The 21,351-nt window shown below is 37.6% G+C and overlaps 1 protein-coding gene across 3 annotated transcripts in view; it reads left to right on the top strand.

Annotated features, from left to right (window-relative positions):
- LOC135469973 (dystroglycan 1-like) overlaps window positions 1–21,351 on the top strand; it is a 54,109-nt gene that overhangs the window by 22,671 nt on the left and 10,087 nt on the right. For 2 of the 3 annotated variants that reach the window (XM_064748646.1, XM_064748647.1), the window contains exons 3-4: window positions 6,083–6,159; window positions 6,437–6,486. The gene's annotated coding sequence lies outside the window, so the exon portion shown is untranslated. The remainder of the gene's footprint in view (window positions 1–6,082; window positions 6,160–6,436; window positions 6,487–21,351) is intronic. The other variant, XM_064748648.1, reaches the window with a different exon arrangement.

Here is a 21,351-nt window from a genome sequence, read left to right as displayed (position 1 = left end):
TGCCAGTGTAATCAGATCCTGTCCCATGGCAGGCCAGTGAAGACTGGTAGACAGTGTGGGTACCTCCCTGTGAATGATACTGCTGGTGAGAGACTACAAGCCTGGTAGATCCCAATGTTTTACTAAATGTGCAGGATTGACTTGACATGGATGAGGTTTATACCATCAGCCAATAGAGAGGAAGTGCTTTCAGACAAAGTGGGTGGTTTGTTTTCTGTGATATGGTTACATCCTATTTGTACTTAGGTTCTAGACCTGTTCAGTCCAGTGGCTTGTATGTGTTAGGCCACCTTGTGTTCTAAAACAAAGTATGTCCGGAATGAGTGTTTACACCTCACAGCACTGTGTAGACTAAATAGAAAAACTAACCCCAAATGTAGGTATGATACACTTCTAGTGGCTGTCAGAATAATGTGTTATTTCTCCACTGTATATTCATACATAGAAAGAAGGGGTTTTTTTTTTAAACCATCAAGAACTACAGTTTCATCTAATTGTTCTTTGTTGACACAGATTATATGTAGCATTTTTAGTCATATAGATTTACAATGTTAACCATATATATGTACCTCTACACTGAGTTACGCCAGTGTGCTATGAAACACTATACAAAGGCTGTAGGCGTAACCTTTGCTATCAACAAGTGAGTGTTATATATTTCTTGTTTTGAATTCTTACTTCTCTTCTCAGTTGATGAAATTCCATCATCATTGTAGTATTAGATGCCATTTTCGTTTGATTCTGTGGTATATTGTAAAGCATGATTCTGTTAAAAAATGTCATACTTGAATCACATCACTTCTGGATCTCCAAAATAGGAAATCTGTATTTACAGGGAGAAGCCTTTGTGCAAAGTTTAATGAAAGTGCTCCCAGAAGTCTTTGCTGTTCATCTCAACACCTCTGGGGTAGGTCATATTTGCCCCCTAATGGAGCCACCTGGGGATTTGATGTAGATTTGTATGCACTAGGGATCAGCACAAGTGTTAGTGTAGGTAGATAAGACAAGTAAACACAAACAGAATTCCTTGGAGAACAGTCTGCTATTTGATAGGTAGCCAGATATGTCTTTGCTAACAGGCTCTTGACTGATCTCAGTTGGTTCTTTGGAAAGGAAAAGTGCATTTTGTCTGCATTGTGAACCAGACAAAATATACCTAGCAACACCATATAGCACATGTAATTGATAACCTACGGCAAAACATTTTTCACTTCGACATCAATAAATGTACATGTATGTATTCATATGAAATAAAATATTTAGCTGCTATGTGCATGGATTTGTAAAAACACATTTGCGGACCACGTGGATCAGCTATCCATTGTGAGGTTTGTTTCACGCAGCTACATCACAAGTGACTGGCCAGTTATCCTTCACTGGTCAGTGAACTTCATAGACAGTATCATGGGTTACATCATAGGTGATGATAGCACAATCCCCAGGGCCTTGAAAAACCAAACAGTTTCAAGACAAACAGTATACAGTGAGATTAAGGAGTGGACACTACTCAAGTGAGGATTGAGGAAGCATTCCAGAGTCATTCATGTTCAGCTCATCTCCATTTGGCCCTGGCTAACTTAGTTACCCAACCCTTTGCCTGGCTATTCTGAAGACAAATATTATTTTAGCTGGACATCATGCGGTCAGTATTAAAATAGGCCATGTAAATGTTTAGTCAGACATCAGAAACTGTGTAGTTAAGGTGTGATGAGCGAAATATTGCCCCCGGAAAAGTGGACACTGTAACTCTTCTGACACAGGAGCAGGAAAGGCTGAAGTATGGCTTGTTCTTTGTCACTTCTATTGTGTTTAAAATTATGTGATCATGGAACTGTTTAATTGGTTTTAACTCTTGTCTGATGAGCACATTGTAAGAAATGTTACCTGTGACTTGAAACACTGGTTAATTCTTGAACAGAATTCATATTTGTTTAGGAAGGGGTTTCACATTTTTCGTGTGGGGTTCACTTGTCGTTTATATAGTCATATATGTAGGGGTATATCTGTATTTGTCTACATATCCATGTCTTTGTTCTTGTCATTCTCCAAAACTTAAATTGGTCAGAGCTTATTTGTCAGAGTATCCCATGACATTTACTTTACACTTAATTTGTTTGTAATAATTTGACTTTCCAAAAAGATGATGGCTGCTTAACCCATTATGCTGGTACATTTTGTGCCATTAGGTGGGCTGTTGGCCTTGTTATTTCCTGTTAGCTATAAAAATGGTTGAAATCCTGAAGAAAAAAAAAATCCTGAACTCTCTTGCTATTTTTGACAGGATTGGCAATGTAGCCCGCATGTCTTCCATCATTAAATTTGGTACCGTTTGAGTACCAGTAAGATGCTGAGAAGGGCTTTGTTAGAAGGGTACCTGATGACTTTTCCACTGATTATGACATTAAACTACCTGAATAGAAACTTCATGCTCTTGCAAAATGTACACTATTGAAAGTATGTATCCCTGTAGTGTGAGCAGACTAGCAAGACCCTCTGGATGTCTGCACAAGCAAACATTTGATTTTTTTCAGAGTGGATAGTAATGTTTTGCACTGATATTGATAATGTTGAAAACCCGTTCAGTAAGGTTAGCTTAGCGGTTTTAAGGGCACTGGGTACATACTGTCAGAGATGAAGTGACAAACTGCAACATCCTGATGTTTAATTTAGAAAATGAATTTTTATGATAAAACACTTTGCATGGGTTCTTCTGTAACTGATGTAAGATATATCAAAGAGTGAACTTTTGTCCTCTCTGGATGGAACCAATTATCCAGTTCTTGACTGTAGAGTTTTGATTGGCATGTTATCAATTTTTTCTGTGATGTGGAGATTTCAGATCAGATATCCTCCTTTACATCTTTAATGCTCATTTATTCAAATATTTCGCTGAATTCTGTTAAATGAAATGGATGTTTGTTTACTTGTTTTTGCCTGGGTGTCTTAGGTACAATGTAATTTCTTTAGTTGAAGAACAGTTGGTTAGAATGACTGAATAAATGTACTGACAAATCCTGGTAGGTCTGATCTAGTTCACTATCATAGTCATCTTTCTGTCCAGACAATACATGTATGATGTTTTCCATGTACTGTTTTGTAGATGTTTCTATGAAAATTTCTCAGTGATGTTGGGACACATGTACACGTATATACATGTGCATTTATATTTTGATTAGGTCAGAAATAGCCTGGTTATAGAGTTAGCCTCTACAGTATAAGTCAGGTTCATTCTTGAGGAATAACTATAAAAGCTTGATGGTTTAGTTTTACTATACTTCTTATCTGGATGAGGTACCATGTCTGGTCTTTTTGAAGTGATTTTCAATTGAGATGCCCTGCAAATATCATAAGACATACTAAGAACATACTTGTGATATAACCAAAACTACCTGCAGTTTTAAAAAAGAATTTTAAAACATCAACCACAAAAAAGCAGATGTTTGGACTATTACTTGTAGTGTTTCTAGACATGTATCATTCTCCTCATAGATGAATGTTTGAAATGAATGTTTGAAACGTTGCATTCTGTATTTCCATCTCAGAGTCTATTGGTAAATATTTTAACATCTTACTCTGGTGAAGAAGTTTCTGGTGGGCCAATTTGGAGCCCTAATGGCTATCATCTGTGGTCAGTTACTGGTAATGTCCCGAGGAATGCTGACCATCTGGACTAGTCACGTCCAGCAGTGGGCATTTCATCTTAGACTCTAACCCCAACACCTTCAACTGTGACTACACTCTGATTTCAATTCATCCATTATGATGTCTGTCATCTGCCAGACTGTTTAAGTAGTTGCGTATGTGGGATCTGTCTGGCAATAGCGGGCTGGCTGGTCAGGGTCACCCCAAGGATATGGAGGAACCGTATGGAACTTATTTCTACTATTGGCATGGGGATATTTCTGTTCTTCACTAACTGTCTTGTATGGCAACTACTCAAATACTTCTTATCAGGTTGTCATTAGTTCTTCAGCCAGCCTAAGCCAGCACTGCACATAAGCTTTATCAAACATGAAATTAGGGCTTGATGGTTAAATGGAAATAACCTATCCAGAACAAGTATTTTCTGTGTGCCCTATACATGTACATGTGTATATTCCAACCAGCTTAATCTCTCTGTCCGAGCTCTCTGATGAGTTGTGATGAAATCCTAGCTGATAGTTGGCTGGACAGACAGGACTGGACTGGATCAGCAATTAAGTAGTCAGGATAAAGTCTCCCCCAGACACAAACAACACTTCATGTGCTATACATAATGTCTGATTTGTTATGGCACTATGTCTTCTGGGCTGTGTGTTGTGCACTATGTGAAATGGCAGGCTTAACTTCAGGGCCACTAGTGTTAAAGCAGATCAAGAGCAGCGAAATCAAGCTTGCATACTTTCCACCACGTTAATGGTCTTCTTATTTTTCAGACAGTAATTAAGTGATTAATCTGGGTCTGATGAACTGGGTATTTCATTCTCATGCAGTATTAACTAACACCCATGTATAACATTATGTCCCCCACACTCTAGCCAGGACAATGTTTAAGTATCCATGATGGCAGTTTATAAGCCATTGTAGAGAGTTGGCTGTAGGCTAACTCTTTATGGTTTTGTGACTAGATTGGGGTTATTATGAAGGGAAATTTGCTATATGATATGCTTATCTTGGGCATTTAGAGAGTCCGTCCATATTCATAGAGGCACACATTGTGGTCCACACAATATGTTCTGTGCTTAAGATTCAACTGCTCGCGAGCATATCTGTACATTGGTCTCATCACCACACTCTTTGTGCACATGTTGTTATGCAAGTTTGACTCATTTGACTTGGCTGTCACAGCACTGGTCTAAAACAATAACAAAGCATAAAAATGTTGTTCAGCATACTACACAATCTGCCTGGTGTAAGCTTGACCACCTCTGTGTATGTACCCAATTTCTTCTAAGTTTTGGAACGCCTGATCTGTTCATTTTAGTCAGTATATATGTAATTGTAGCAGGAATATTGAGTTCCTTTTTTCTCACATGGTTAGACCATCTAATGAACAACATATTTATATCTTTACTTTTCCAAAAGGCTGGTAAAGAAATGTAATATTTTAGTTTGAACACTGCTTTTAACACCTGTCCCAAAAACTAGAAGAGTTAGGGTATGTACTTGTATGTATTAGCATTGTTTCTTGTCCATATAGTTGAAAAAAAAAAGACATAGCTTAGGATGGAAATGACTTGGTATGATGAATTAAGGCTAGCTAGCATCTATGTACACTTCACAGATCTTATTTGTTTAGTGTGTACTGAGTCTGTTGTGCATTGCATTACTTTAATCTGCCGCCCCAAAATGATGAATTATATCTTTCTCTGTTCTGATCAATACACATGAATTACATGGCCATGGACATTTCCATTGATTTATACCATTCTGTCACTTTGGCTTGTGCCGCTGTATGGGCAAGCCGACTAGAGGCTAAGTGTGTGTCCTCAATCCTAAACCTGATAATGGTAGAAATCAAATTTGTGCAACTGGTTTGTGATTCATGGCTTGTCCTAATGCATACGGGATGCACTTGATGCAGAATTCCTTTGCATGGTTTGTGTTGGTCGTTGAGTATGGAACTCTTTTGTAATGCAACAGCCGAATATTTGTGATTGTGGTATATGCAATTGTCCTGGACGGCTGAACGGGAAACGCAGCTGTAAGCTGTAATTGTGGACGCATGGTCTGAGCTCACAGGGCTAGACACATACATGAATATATGCAGTTTTGGATGGCCCTCTTTTACTTCATCAGTGCTACAGCCAGCTGACAGTGCACTGATCCGTCTACAAGGTACAGACTAGAACCAGCAACCATCTCTCTGTGCCAGGCTTAGGTTTTATTTTCTGTTACCACCAAAGGCTCCTCAAATTACAAAAATCTCCTGGGCCGGGTTGGCCCTATGAGAGAGAGAGCGAGAGGAAGAGTGAGAGAGAATCAGTGAGAGTTTGGCAGCTAACTCAACCTATCAGTGAGGCTGACTTTTGAGGCCAAACTGTTCCATTTTGCATGTACATGTGGCTCATCTCATCCTGGTATCTCTATCTTCTTGTTGCAGGTTTCAAACTGGCTGTGTATGGCCCATGCTCCTATTAGAAACGGTAGCCATATTGGATGTGTTTCCACTTTGCTGAGGTAAGCTGGAATGTTGTGGGATAAACTTCACGAGTTGGTGTGAAAAACTAATGTAAAATGATGAATCTTGTGCCAGTCTTTCTGGCGGGTAAAAGCGCTAGCAGAATTAATGAGTGACTTTTCTCAATTATGCTCATTAACATTTCCGTACTCTCCCGCCTGCTGCACCATTACATCCATGTACACTGTTGTAGACTTCAGGAGATTATGACTCGCAAGCATTGTCATTACTCTGTGATGTATTAGACCATCAGGATGATTTATATTTACTTTACAGAAGTTGATGCTAAACCAGTAGAAAGACAGCCATATTTGAACTCTATCTTGGTGAGTTATCTTTTCTCATGTCCACACAAAAATCTCAATTAAATTTGAATGAAAAAGAACCTTTTGATCATGGTGTCAGTTATTATACTGGATTCTTATTATGATCTTAGCCTAGTTACAAACCCTCTAGTTCTAATTGCTATTATATTGTCATGCAACAGACAGATTTAACCAACAGATAATCAAATTTTTTTTTTTTTTTGTAGCTGACCAAGATGTTAATTAGTGTTTAATAATAGTATGTGTTATATTTATGAGGGTTTAGTAATATCTGTTTGACACATGGAGATTCTTGTTCATGTGTAATTCACTGATGGCTCTCCATATGGATGTCTGTAGCTAAGTTTCATTTGCCTCCCAAAATGATGTATTATTGTACATGTATAATAATGCTGCAATGTCTTAAACCACAGTTCACACGTCATACATGTATGTGTGCTGCTCCCAACACCATTTACAGTTTGTCTCATTTGTCATCGGTCACTTTTATAAACAGTTGCAAGGATGATTTGCTTTGCAAGTCGTTTTTAAGGCATCCCAAACATAGATTTTGGAGGTGGGGGGGTGGGGGGGGGGGGGTGAGGGAGGCAGATTTGCAATGAAATACCTGCATGTATGTACATGAATAAAAGGGTTTTGTGATGATGTCAGTATGATTTTTAAACCTCCATGTTTCTGTTAACCACTAGTGCTTGTAAAGTAAACAAGTTCAGCATGGTGTCCACAAAAGTAAAAGGTATGAATTCAATCAAAAGCCATCCTTATTTGATTGAAAAAAATTGTCAGTTTATTTTTTTTCTGATTTTTTTCAATTCTAAATTTATAAATGTGTAAATGTATATGCTGACTGACAAAAAGATGTGTATTTAAAATGTGAACAGCATGTGAGTGTCTCCACGGGAATTTCAAATTAACGGTTCTAGGAACTTGATTAGTATATGTAAGTGATACTATGGTTCAGATTTCATCATGCCAGACTTTGAGTGATTGGTAATGATAACAGTGAAGTGACCTTGATGTCCAAAGCTGTTGGAAAATCCCACATACAAGAACCACACGTTATACTGAAAAGAGTGATCAGTGTTTTTAAGAGAATTAGTTTGAGGAAGCATCTTGTGTTAACTTTGCTTGTCAGAGAAAGAACTTCTGAATAGTTGATAGACAGTGTAAGATAATGGTAAAAACACAAAGATGGAAGATGGATGCTTAGAATTGATGATCATATAGAATTGTGTTCTACTTTTCGTGAAAAGTTTTGTATTTAAAAACATATTGTTAAGAATTTAAAATATGTAACTCACTTTTTAAACACATGGAGAAGAAATTGTTGACTCTCAAATTTGTTTGGTTTCCTCCCACCATAATGCTTGCTGCGGTCATATAAGTGAAATGTTCTTGAGTACCGCGTAAAAACACCAATCAAATAAATCAGTCAAATTCGTTTGCATTCCTTGACTGTATTCTTGTGGTAGGGTATGGACATTTTCTTATAGCAGATGTCTTTCAGTATAGTTTATTGAGTTGGACTCATCCACCCCCCTCCCCCACCCCCACTTGGTTCACATTGGGTTACACCCTGTACAGAGAAATAAGAAATTCCTCAAACCCACAACCTTCCTGATAACCTCCTTGAAACAAGCATGGCACCTTGTCCATCTCTTCAACAAGGAAGCCACGTCTCTCGTTTAGGCCTTGAATTCCTTTGGGTAACCAACACACAAAACGACTTCGTTTTTTTTTATGTGTCAACTTTAGTTACACAAACTCTGATGAAGTGCCTTTTGCATCACTTCAGGGTGTGTTTACACAAGTTGTTTAGCAGTCCAAGTTTTATAAACATGTACCATGTTAAGCGTCTAAGACAAGTTTAAGTTCTATGAATGGGATAAGGATATTTCTTAGAGATTTTTGTCAAGAAGCTACGTGTAGCCCCGGCACTAGGAACAGGTCACACATGACCATTCACTACACTCCAGAAAAGATATTGTTGAAATATGTACCAGTATGTCAAAATGTCACTTTGTACAATGTCATTTTTAGTTCAGTATTTTGTTGATGATATTTTTTGAAATATCTGCCCTTCATATCCATACATGTACTAATACACATTCATAAGTTCATTCCTATGATATTTTCCCATAGAGTGCTGTCATTACTATTTCAGTGTACATGTATATGTAATTTGTCTGTCATGAATAATTAAGCAGAATTGGATTAGATTGACATATACTTCACCGTATGGGGTGAGGAGAAATGTAATTTGATTAACATTGCAAAGAATAAATTGTCATAAAACATCAGTCTTCTCAATTAAGTTGAAATGAAGTCACAATATTAAAGGTTCTGTTTGTGTTGGAAAGAAAAAAGAAAGATTGTGTTTGGCTTGGCTATATATGTATATGTTCATATATAACCTTAATGTAGTATTTTATTACTGTGGATGAGAGACAGTATCATCATACGTCAGCTTTATATACAGTATATTACTGTGAGCAGTGGCTGGCATATGTCTTGCTGACCTGTAAGTAGATTAGCTGGGTAGTTTGATGGAAAACTGGCTCTTGTTGCTATTGTACATATCACAGTATAGTTTGATTGCTGTTGGAGGAAAACTGTTATAGTGTTAAGAAATCATGAGGAAGTTGCTATACAGGTTTTCAAAGAGGCTGTTTAGGTGTCTTTCAACTGCAGGTTGTGTAAAAATGGACATGGGAGTGATGTGAGAGACTGATTTATAAGTCTGGTTAAATGTATCTGTGGATTAAATGACATTGAACGACATTTTGTACATGCAGTATATAATAATCATGCCTTTGGATATTATAACACCATGCCATTTTTTTTTATTTCATTGAAATGTGGGCAGACAGAAAGCGGATTGTGGAAAATATTTGTGCAATTTATTTGTGCCTGCAATTGCACCAGAATGTTCCATTCCATGCCCAAGTGCAATTTTTGCCAAGAGTCTAATCTGCAATATGTAATACCTTTGATTACTTGGTAGGCTTGACCTGGCCTCCATGTGTGTTGAAAGAGAGACCTTTGTTTTGCTGGAGTGTGGCATGGCATGATAAGAACCTGCCATATAATGAGTGTCAGATTAAACACAGACAGCCTGAAGGATGTACCCATGAATCTGATGTGGCCAGCCATTGGATCCGAGTATGTGTAATTGAGGGGGAGAGCATTAATTCGTTTAGGGAATATCTACATCTCTGTCTGTTTCTCCCCTGATAATGGTTAGCTTTCTTTGTAGCAATCTCATGTATATTTCCATAATTAGTGCCCTGATACTTCAACGAATGGCCATGCAAATTCATTTTAGTTTTCTTTGTTTAATCGTACTTGTACATGTAGTTTGCAAGCTTATGTAGGGTGATACTTCAAATTACTTACATGATTTCAGCTAAATTTCCAGATAAAGATGCATTTTCTGTTAATGTTTTCTGGTAAAAGAAGTGGTGATACCATATATTAAGATATTATTTTCTTTAGATCAATTCCTGGTAAGTTCCCTGAATATTTCGAAATGTGAAAATTGCCTAAAACTCTTCTCATCTTGTTGCTCTGTGTATTTTATCACATACTGATTAAAATTATGCAGTTCACCGGGATGTATACCAGTGCAGTTAATATTTTCCTAAAATGTTCAAGGTAATGCTGCTCTCCAAGAAAACACATTCTGTTGTGGTATGTCCAAAGTATACATAGTTTTTGGGGGGTTTTTTTTCGCTGCATTGGACTTGAAAAGTCATCTTTAAGCTGTTATTGTATTGATTCTATCTTTCATTGGAAAGAAAGTATTGGACATAACTTCTTTTAATGAATCAAAACTTTTTCAACCAGCTTACAAGACACAGTGTGTAGGTTGGCAGACCTGGCATGTGCCAATGTACCAGTTGGCTTCTTGCTGGAAATTTACATGTCTGCAGCCATAAATAGACTTACTGCTGTACTGTGAATGCACATAGTTAAGATAACTCCTCTGTATATCTAGAGTATGTGTAGGTAAATACATGACACACTGCTGTCGAGGAATAGAGGAGTCTGTCTTTGTAAAGATGGAAAGACGCCAACCATTGCTTCAACAAGAAGAATTATAGTACCAAGTCTGTCTGAAAATATTGCTATTAGGAATTAGGAACAACTTCCATTTGATACCTTTCTTGCCACGTTTTGATCCTAGATTTTTCTTTTTTTTTTTTTCTTTTCAATGTTTTCAAAATTTAAGAATTTTTGTTGTTGCATGTATTAACTGGCCAGCAGAAAATTAACTATCTGAATCTGGCACAAAATAACTCACAATGTCAGTATTTCATTCATCACTTCAAATGTCTACAGGTATAAAGAACAAGCACATGCACATGCTTCAGAAATGCCAGTGAAGGCTCCTCATGTTGTATAATACTGCTTTATTTAACTACAACAGGGAAGGAAACAATAACACACATGTGCTTTCAAGCGTAAGCCCAGGGGAAATATGAGTGACCTACCTGCTTTGCTTGCATGCAAGAGAGACAGAATTGTCTTGTGATGGTGTCTGTTTCATGAGGATCTGTCATAATTCAAGATGACTTTAGTGTGTGTTTGCTGTGTGGCATTAGGTCAGAATGCCTTCACCCAAGTGATTTTCCTAGGCATGTGACAAAGGTAAAATATGTCTGTTCAACCCTTAAGGCAAAGACTTGTTCATTTTCTAAGGAAAAAATGCAAATCAGCAAGAATGTGGACTGGACAGCTGTAGATATATTTATCTGAACTGGGTCACAGAGAGATTAAGGATAGGATTAATCTGAGGAATTAGGACAGGAGGAAAGAGAGCCTGTGTTACCGTGTGTTTAGTGTACCTGTCTCAGGTGTAAAGTTTAGAGAGGCTGCAGGTACATGAAGTGCAGGTAACTCACCTTAGCTGAGTATAGTGCCACACACTACAGGAATGTTACAAGTGAGTTGCATTTACACCTGAAGAATTGTTGTTTGTGTAATGTCTACACATGGGTCGCCATGCTTAAAGCAAGAAGTCAGTTGTATGCAGGTATTTATCCTGCTTCACAAGACCCTTACACTAAGCCTACCTGACAGAACAGTTTGGGTTGGAAAAGTTATAGTTACTTGTATATATGTCATATACATGTGCATTGACATTGTTTTGTGAATGGCACGTTAGATGCATGTGTGTTAAGACATTCTAGTCTGCTTGAAAATTTACAAATGAAACTTTCCACACAACAGCATGCATTTAGGCTCTGCATGAATAGAGTATAGGGTGGGTCATTATAGGATGCATGAACTAGCACATTGCATTTGTATGAGGCAGCGTCTACTTGCTGAAGTATGTGGCCCACGTTTCTTCATATTGACTTCTACACTGACTTTATTCATTTACAAGAATTTATCTTTCTTTCCTATTCAGTGGAGTTTTCATTCTGCTATTCATTCTCTGACTAGAAGTTGCTTTGAGATATTTTAACAACTATGGGTTACAGAAATCTATTTTACATACATGTCATTGATGTCGTAAATCAAGTTTTACATTATGTCACACTTTGTGAATTACCAGATGTGTTAGCCAGAGCAAAATTTCAGCAAGGAAGTAGTATATAATTGTAATTACTAGTATATGGTTACCTATATGCCATGTATTAATTACATCTTTGTGATTTCAAGGTGTGCATTGTATGACTGTGGTTAAGGGCGGTGAAGGCTTCTGTCATTTACTTCATGATTATAATGCAGTATTTGTGTACTTCTGAAAGGCATTGAATTCACATGGAGTGGTGACTTTTAAAGGCTTGCTAGAAAGATCACTTGTTTGTAGCCAGAGAGGCCAAAGGTCAGTCAAGGGTTATAAGAGACAGGGGTCATGGTGGCAGACATCAAACAGTGTTGAGGGGATATATTGTCAAGTTGGGATTGTCCTTTACAAATCCATGCTACCCAGAATAGAAAAGTACCAAGAATACAATGTACATCCAGAGAAACTGAGAGTTGGATAAGTTGTAGTTTCACACTTATACATTAGTGTCATACCACTTGAGGATGAAAAATGTCTTTATACTTAATAAAAAAAAAAATCAAAAAATCGCATGTACATCGTGATATCATAGATATTTCGTGGTAATAAGTTCAAAATGAAGAATAGTGTGGGTTGAAAATGATTTTTGGTTTGAGCAAGACAATTTGAATATCAGGTATATTGCACAATTCTGAGCTCTGAGAAAAGTCACCATGAAAAGACTTCTGTGAAGTCACCATGCTCAGCAATCAGTATACTGAAGGGGAATGTCAGTTGTATTTACGCTTTGAGGGATATATGCGCAGTAGGTGGCTTAGTGCACTACTAACATACAGATCATGTCTTTCTTACTGTACTCCTATTAAAGAGGTCTGTGATGGTTAATACTTTGACTGTAGATTTGTTCATTAGTTCATGTGAGTAGATGTGGGTCCAGCAGTTCAAAAGTGTATTGGCTAATACCAGTCGGTATTAAGTGATACGTACAATTTTAGCAATAAGTCAACAACCAATAGAGTTGTATGGAGACAAAATGGAATAGCAGCAGATTTAGTTTATATTTAACATGGTGTTACATATTTATTTTTGGGACCAGTACAAAACTGAAGACTTGGCTTAAATTTAAATCTGGTGTAAACTTTTAAGGTTTAAAGAACTGCATAGGCCCTATGTGTGTATCTCGTATGTGCATAGGTGTTGTTTTCCCAGAGCAGAGATACCTCTGCAGCTGTGTGGTCTACAGTTGGCAGGTATATGTCATTCCAGGTGCAACACAGCCGTGTAAACTTAGTTCAGGGTTGTTTCTTTGGAGATGGCTGGAGACAGGTGACTCTGTGTTCACTAAGTTCTGGCTTCTCATCTTTTATTCAGATGGAGTTCTTATTAGCAATGATAAAGATGATGTTAGCACACGTATGCCTGTTGTAAATAACAGCTGTTAGCATATGTGATACTCAAAGATATCTGTACAAATATACATGTACAGTTTTACTTTTTATATTTGATGATGATGAAAATATTTATTGCAGTGGAAGTATTTTTCTAATGATCATGTGATATGAAGAGATCATTGTTACAGTAACATGTCACCACTGTGTCAGGCACTAATTTGCTCTAAGTCTGTCTACTACTACTGGGTGGACTTCTGTCAGGTGTCGTTGGTATTGTTTTCTAGTGAGACAGCACTAATCAGTCTGTTATCATTGAGACTGACCCTCTTCACTTCATGAACATGATATTGGTTGAAAGCATAATTAAACCCCAAGCAAAAACAAATAAATCAGAAATATTACATGTAGGTACATTTAATCCTTGAATATCGTCCAATTTGGTTATCGTTTCAGCCTGATGCAGAATCTGCGTAATAAATTTTCATGTATGTTTTATACTGTCTCATGGCCCAGATAGGTTTTGCACCTGGACTTGGTGGTGATTTAGGTATGTGTATAAGAGGCTGTATCACTGTTGGCAATAATTTGTTGCCATAGTGCCCATGAAGTTCATCTTAACTGCTGAATTAAAAGAAAAATCAATTATTGGAGCAAGAAATTTCTTATCTTTATCCAAGGTTGTGGACAGAAATTTGAAAGCAGTTTCATTCAGCTTGTCGGTCCGCATGGATAAGAGTGATTAATTTGCTGTTGCTAAGGACACCCACAAGGAATGTGCTATTGCCAAGGACACCCAGAATGGGAAACATTCTGCTCCATTGGACAGGCCAGAATACTTATCAGCTGGAATAACCATCTGGTCGAAAATAGCTTGTTTGGCATATCTTTCCATCATTTCATGGTATCCTCAGACCTTAATTTATGGTGTGGTATAAAAATAGTCTGAGGTTAATCTGGGTCCAGAGTTAACCCAGTTTTCCTTATTCCATGAAGTGTAAACTCCTGTCACCAGCTTTTCCTGGTGTTTGGGCAGAATCTTTTTAAATTTTCACCTATATAATGTACATGCATTATGATATTTGGTTACTAATCATTGTCATCAGCTGGAAGTGAATTTCGATGACATGAAATACTAAAATATTGTCTTGGAAGGACTAAGTATATAAAATTGCATTCTTTTTAAGGATACATGATTTTTTGAAAAAATTTAGTATTTTTCATGTGAATAATTTACAATTACATTCTTACTGTTATGCTATTATAGTTTCTAGGTTACAAAGTTTTAATGTTATACCTTTACCCAAATTATTTAGCTTTTGGAAAAACCAATGCATATTTATGTGTAGCAAGTCATTAATATATTTGCACCTACATCCTTACTGAAATTCAGTTTTTCTTTCTGCATTAATTTACCAGACTTTCATTTGCAAGAATGCTAAAAGCAAATCTTCCTTATAAACATGTGTACACATACAACCATGATATTCGGTTTAACACATGCACACATATATTTCAAAAACAAAACACCAACTCTCTACTAAATTTAGCTGGTGTTTTTTTTTTTTTGTTTTTTTTTTTTTGTGTTGTGTCACAAGAGTAAGTACAACTACATGTATGTCCATAAACGTTAATCTGGAAAATCTGTAAACACAGCCCTCTGACTTTGTAGGCCCTAAATTACAACAGTTACGGATGGGTGGTTTTCAATAAGGTGGCCTGTGGACTGAAAAAGTAGCAGCTGTTATGTGGAAACTCCCAAAGTTACACGTAGTTTACCTTTTGTGTTAGCTCATTGAATAGGGCTTAAACAAGTGTTAATGCCACTAGGCAATTAAATTCAGTTAACAGATTTTAAAATGAGCGCTATTAAACCAGCCATGTGTTACTGCTGGCTCAATGTTGATAGCGTTAAAACACAGGATCTTCTTACAGGACAGCCATTCTATAATAGGGAAAGGAAATTAAGAGACAGATCATCCTATTTAAGCCCTTAACAACATGCAAATGCTTCTGTCTGCTCTTATGCCTGATGATGTAATCTGTTGATGTAAATCTGTTGTAATGCAGACGAAAGGTCAGTGCTGTGGAATTGTTATTGGTTTTCACCCACAAATAGATAAAACTGGTTGTATCATTGTTTTCCCTTGTACCAATCAATAATGTTTTCAAAGAAATGGAATATATTTCCTGCTGTGTTTAATATTAACAAGTGTATGTTTCTGGAAGAATTGAGTTGAAACTGTAGAGAATGAAAATCCACAATTATTTTGCTGATGTGACAGATCTTAGCCCCACATGGTTGATAGTGAACAGGAAGAAATTCCCTGTTGCTTTGTATCCTGTTGTTTTTGTGGAGGTAATCCAATTGAAACATGCTGCTTTGTTCTATTAATGAATACAGCTGGCTCCCTGGGCTGTTAGCTTCTGTGCATGTCTTTTATTTTTTAAGTTAATAGTAGACTCTGTAAAAAGTGTCCTCTGGGAACATCTCCAGATGCGTGTGTCATTTAAAAAATTCAGTGTGTTGCCCAGAAGTGTATTGTTTTACATCTGACAGGTGGTTAACGAGGTGTTTTAATTGATGAGCTATGAAAGTAGAATGTGGCACTAAATCGTTCCCTGCTGAGGTAATCCCAGCTCTGGATGTCTAGACTTTTCCCTTCAATCTTGCCTAGACATGCCAGCCTACACACTGACCCATGGTCAGCCTTACCAGCTTAGCCTTCTGTTGAGCCTTTCATAGTTTTCTAAGATCACACCACTAATAGCCTCTTGTCTGTGCATACAGTTGCATTGCCACCGATGTTTTTATCAGGTTTATAAGTAGGAAAGTGAATTTTTTGTGATTTCAAAGTTTTGCTTGACCTTGATCTTTTGATGTTTAAATTACCAGTATTTCAGGATGTCATCAGAGAGGGGGAAAAACAGTAAATCAGTGGTTGTTTTAGTGATATGTCATGTTCTCATACACAAAATGCATATTCCTTTTAACATATTAGGAAGTAGTTTGAACCAAAATTTTTTCTTGCGATTCTGAACATCAAAAACTTTTATGCTAATATGTTATCCGGATGCCAAGACCATAGGTTAGAGTCAATCATTTTGCAATACATTTTTTTTTATATTCTCATCTCAGACAAGCATGAGGTGGGTTTTTTAAAAATGTTTCCTTTATACAATGCTGTCCCCATAAAACACTGGTTGGCTTGATTCTGGCAGATAAAAACAGTGCAGTGAGAGATGGTGGTTTGCCAACTTCACAGTGTGCCCCATCACGACTGTATTACTATTATTGCCCAGTGGTACTGAGGCGTAATAACACCAAATAGTTTGTGGGATCATGGTGACTCACTAACAATCCAGGCCCATATCCCACTCACGCTCAGTGCCCGGTAATCAATAGGATTGTCATCAAACACTGGTACTGGGTACTGAATTTGGAGGAAACCTGCTCTGGGGGAACGTGTTCGGTTTGGGCTCTGGGCCTTCTCTAGTGGTAGTTCATCAGTTATATTTGCAATATCTAGATGAGGAAACACAAAACCATGAGGCAAAATCTATCCCCTAGGCTACACCCAACTTCTCGTAATGAATCTACTGAGGATGATGAGGACTGCTTTAGTCACAGGTCATTGATGGATTGCATTTTGTCTTCCATCCACTTATCCATATCATGACTAATCTAGTTGAGAAAAAATGGTATAATCGCAGAAATTTGGTTTTGAGAAGTTTGACGTGCAAATAGTTGAGTCTGCTTTGTCTCAGCACATTGAATATGGTATGTTCTATGACTGTGGATATGCTGACATGCAAAGTAAGGAAAGTAAATCAATTTCTGTTCTTGTTCAGCTTGCTTTGCTTAGAGTTCATGTGTAAATAAGTTTTTAATAAATTATCCATCTGAGAAATTTGTAACATTCCATTTATGTGTCAGTTGCTGAGAAGAAAACTGTATATTGTTTTCTTATGAGATGTATTTATAGAAATCATGTTTACTTGTAACCAAGCAAATTAGCAGATAATTTCTGTGGCCTTGTGCTGTGCGTGTGAGACCAGACACCCACCACAAGTGAATTACTTTACCATATGGTGACAGGGCAACTGCTGGTGAGGTGGTGGTGGAGCTTGGGTTTTGTCACTTAGAACAAAGGGACATCTGTGAGGTTTTTGTCCAAACTATATGAGCTTATATCCTAATAGTATGTGATCTCTCCACCACAGGAAGAGAATGCTTTGAAAGTTTGAGTGATAGTTTCCTGCTCTGAGTGTCAGTTAAGTGGTGTTACTGTCACTTGATTAGAGTATCACTTGTTATACATACATGTATATCCTATTATATGTAAAGCACTGGACCTATTACAGTAGATTAATATAGTCACAGTCATCCCATGGGTAGAATAGTGTCCCTGTCATTAAAAACAAAAAGGAATCTATTTTGGCTTGTGATTTTATTTTTTAATTTGCCTGTATGTGTGTGTGTGTATGTGTCACCAAAGAATGAATTGTTGTTTCTTCTCCGGAAATTTCCTATTACCTTGGTCAGGTTGACATTTACCATGACAAAAATGTTGGAGCGATAATGATGTATCGTTTCTTGGTGCTGTGTTCATGTATGTAGACTCCAACTACAGTGAGACAAAATGTCAACACCATAATATCATAACCTGCTGACATTTTCATCCAAATATTGCCCTAGGTTGTTGAAAACAGTTGCCAACATGAATCAAAAATGGTTGCCAGTATGGAACAGTAATTTAGCTGGATTTTATGTATACATATTAATATGAAAAAAAAAGTAATCAGATATTTTCTGTCTAAAATTATATTTACATGTAGGAAAGTTGTTTAACCTGACAAGTAATTCTGGATTATTTGAGTAGTTCTCTATATATTTTTTTTTCTTCAACTACCTGTATATGTAGGATTGTTGTGGTACAGATTTCCTCCAGTCTTAGTTCAGACCCTTTCCAATAAATAAATAAATTGGTGAAATATTATATTATATTGACAAGAAAAATTGTTTGTTAAATTGATAGAAGCGTTTCCAAAAAATACACTCACACATTTTTTATCACACATATGCTAGATACTTCTTGTGGCACCCTTTTAAGGCATCAAGTCATGAACTGGAATGAGGGATTTACATTAAAGTGCCTGTGTCTGATTATGTACAGCCAAGGAGAAAGAGATAGACAGAGAGAGAGTATTTTGTGAGAGCATGCTCAGAATTAATACCTGTCCAATGCTTCTAAAGTTGAACAACTTTTGACCAGTGGTCCATGAAGTGTCATATCCGGTTAGTATATTAAGCCGTTGGGATTATGTATGCACTTGATGGAGTTTGTGTATAGTGGAGTTGTATGATGATGCTTTGAGCTTAAAATTCCTTGAAATGAAACTTGTTATTTAAATATTAGGAAAAATACCTTGTACTCACCAGAACTAAGCATACATATATGTGTTATGTAGTATGCTAGGCTATAAAATAATGTAGAATTTGAACAACGTATGTACTGGTATTTTCATAAAAGTTCAAGCTGCCTTTAATTTGTTATTCTGCAATTGTAATTAAGGTGGAGATTTTCTGCCTGAATCAGCCACAAGTGTTAAGCTGTAAGTTTTAGAATGAGAGCCATGATGATGAAATATAGGTACCTGGTATGTGTGAGCAGGGGCTGTTCCTTGAGGTACCCAGTCTCCAGACAGCCAACTCTAGTAGCCACACTGGAATGTCACTACTTCTCATGTGGTGACCTGGGGGGGGGGGGGGCTGATCTTGCCCAAGCAGGTGCCCTGTCCCAAGCTTTGATCCTGGGAGTCATGTCTAGCCTAACCTAGACAAGTCTCTATTGCTACACCCTACAATCACCAATCACAGTCCAGCACTTCACCTATACCTATATCCTGGGGAACAGTGACAATGGGCAGGCACTAAACAATGGAGTTCCCTCCCCCTGGTTGTGGGTTTAGCCTGCAGCTCTAAGGCCTGGAAACTGACAACAGCAGGGGAGATTGACAAAGGTGTTTCTTCCCAGCTCTTTTGTGTCTTGCTCTGTGCTGAGTCTATTGTCAAATCATCATCTGGTTTAATGTGGTCAGTTTGAAGTAGGCAGGGGGTAAGGGGGAGGGGGATTATTCATACCATCTCTAATCCTGATTTCGTTGGCTGCTCTGGTCAGTGGACAGTTCAGCTGACCAGTGTCCACTACTTAAGATGTGTGACTCACTCAGTGCCTGTCAACTGCTCACACCTGGACAAGGAGGTATATAACGCACTGAACCACTGAACGTCATATCTGTGTACACAACTTGCTAAGCACCAAGAACGTGTGACTCTGGATTTGCCTGTCACTTGCCATTACTCTTGGTGGGAACTTCAGTAGTCTACTGGAGGCTAGTAATTCCCTGGACTGTTACTTTGTTTTGGAAATTTGATCACTTTAATGCAGTATCAGTCCGAATTATCTCCCTAAAGGTATGTGACAATTTTGTGCTGCTTTGTTAATGTAAGTTCATGTAACTTCTGATATACAGATCTGAGATTGTTTCAAGGAACCTTTTACATGCTAACTTGCAATTAATACCTACATTCTACCCGGTCGTATGTGTTGTTGTGAGTCTAGATATATTCATTGAATTAAGTTGTGATGTGCTCTGTCAGCTGTCATTGCTAGTGTCTATAGTTTAGAGTAGGCTTATTTCACTGACTTCTTTTGAATTGTATGATTGACTATTGTTATTGCTTCGTGTAACACTGGGAATGAAACTTCGTGGGTTTTGGCCAGTGCCGGTGTACACTTATACATAACAGTACCTGCATTGGATTTACCAATAACCTGTGTTGAATATAACGCACTGTTATCATATTAGTGTGCGTAAGGATTTGCATATGTGCCAGTTTCTGCTGATTTAATGCACATGTTTGTGATGAGTGATGCTTACATAAACTGTAGATGTTGCAGCAAGTGTTAGTTGGTATGAAATCTGAGAGTACCAGCCGACATTTTTGTGGTGTACCGTATTTTAACATGTGGAGCACCGGTAGTTGAACTGCTTGAGAGCTTGTGGGAGCGTCATTCCTGAGAAGGCTCTGTATGAATGGAAGTTCAGTGCGAAGTAGTGGAGCTAGAGATGACAAATAGGTAAAGGGAACAATAAGTCAGTGGTGAGAAAGAAGTTGTAGGATTTTATGAAGAATATAAGAAAATGCCAACATACGTCTAACATGTGTTAGAATATTTGAGTCCTCAGTGGCCAGTGGCATATAGGTTAGCACAATGTCAGACTTCCGCTGGAAATAGTTAATGAACATCATTAGTGTGCAGGGTGAGGTTTGTGTAAACACATTAGTTGGTCATTATGAAAGGTACATATTCTGGCTGACCAGTGGTTCACCCGGACATGCACTGCTCACTTATCTTGTTGTGTGGGTACCTGCATTAGGCACTGTGCATGTTGTATTTATTTTATTTATTTATTTGATTGGTGTTTTATGCTGTACTCAAGAATGTTTCACTTATAAGACAGCAACCATTGTTATGGTGGGAAGAAACCGGACAGAGTCCGGGGGAAGCCCACAACCATCCACATGTTACTGGCAGACCTTCTCACCTACCTTCAGAGAGGAAGCGAGCATGAGCTGAACTTGAACTCACAGCAATCGCATTGGTGAGAGGCTCCTGGGTCAGTCCAGGGTATGAAATGACAAGTATGATTCACAAATGTGTGTTTTCTTACGTGTATGAGAGCAAATGTTATATTGAACAATTTGTGGTGCATGTATATGTAATTAGTAAGAATTTTCTGTAAAGAAGTATTCCAAGTAATCATGTCATGTAAGACATAATACTGCAATGCAAACTTCATAAACCACATTGAATCGCTTCACTGAAGTCAGATAGGTTAATTGCTTTTGCTGTCAATTACCGCATGAGCTTAGGCCCAGTAACTACCCACACA

Source organism: Liolophura sinensis, chromosome 7 (assembly GCF_032854445.1).
Source record: "Liolophura sinensis isolate JHLJ2023 chromosome 7, CUHK_Ljap_v2, whole genome shotgun sequence".
In the NCBI taxonomy this organism is placed as follows: domain Eukaryota; kingdom Metazoa; phylum Mollusca; class Polyplacophora; order Chitonida; family Chitonidae; genus Liolophura; species Liolophura sinensis.
The sequence above is the reverse complement of the archived record's forward strand: the minus strand, read 5'-3'. Positions and strand labels throughout refer to the sequence as shown.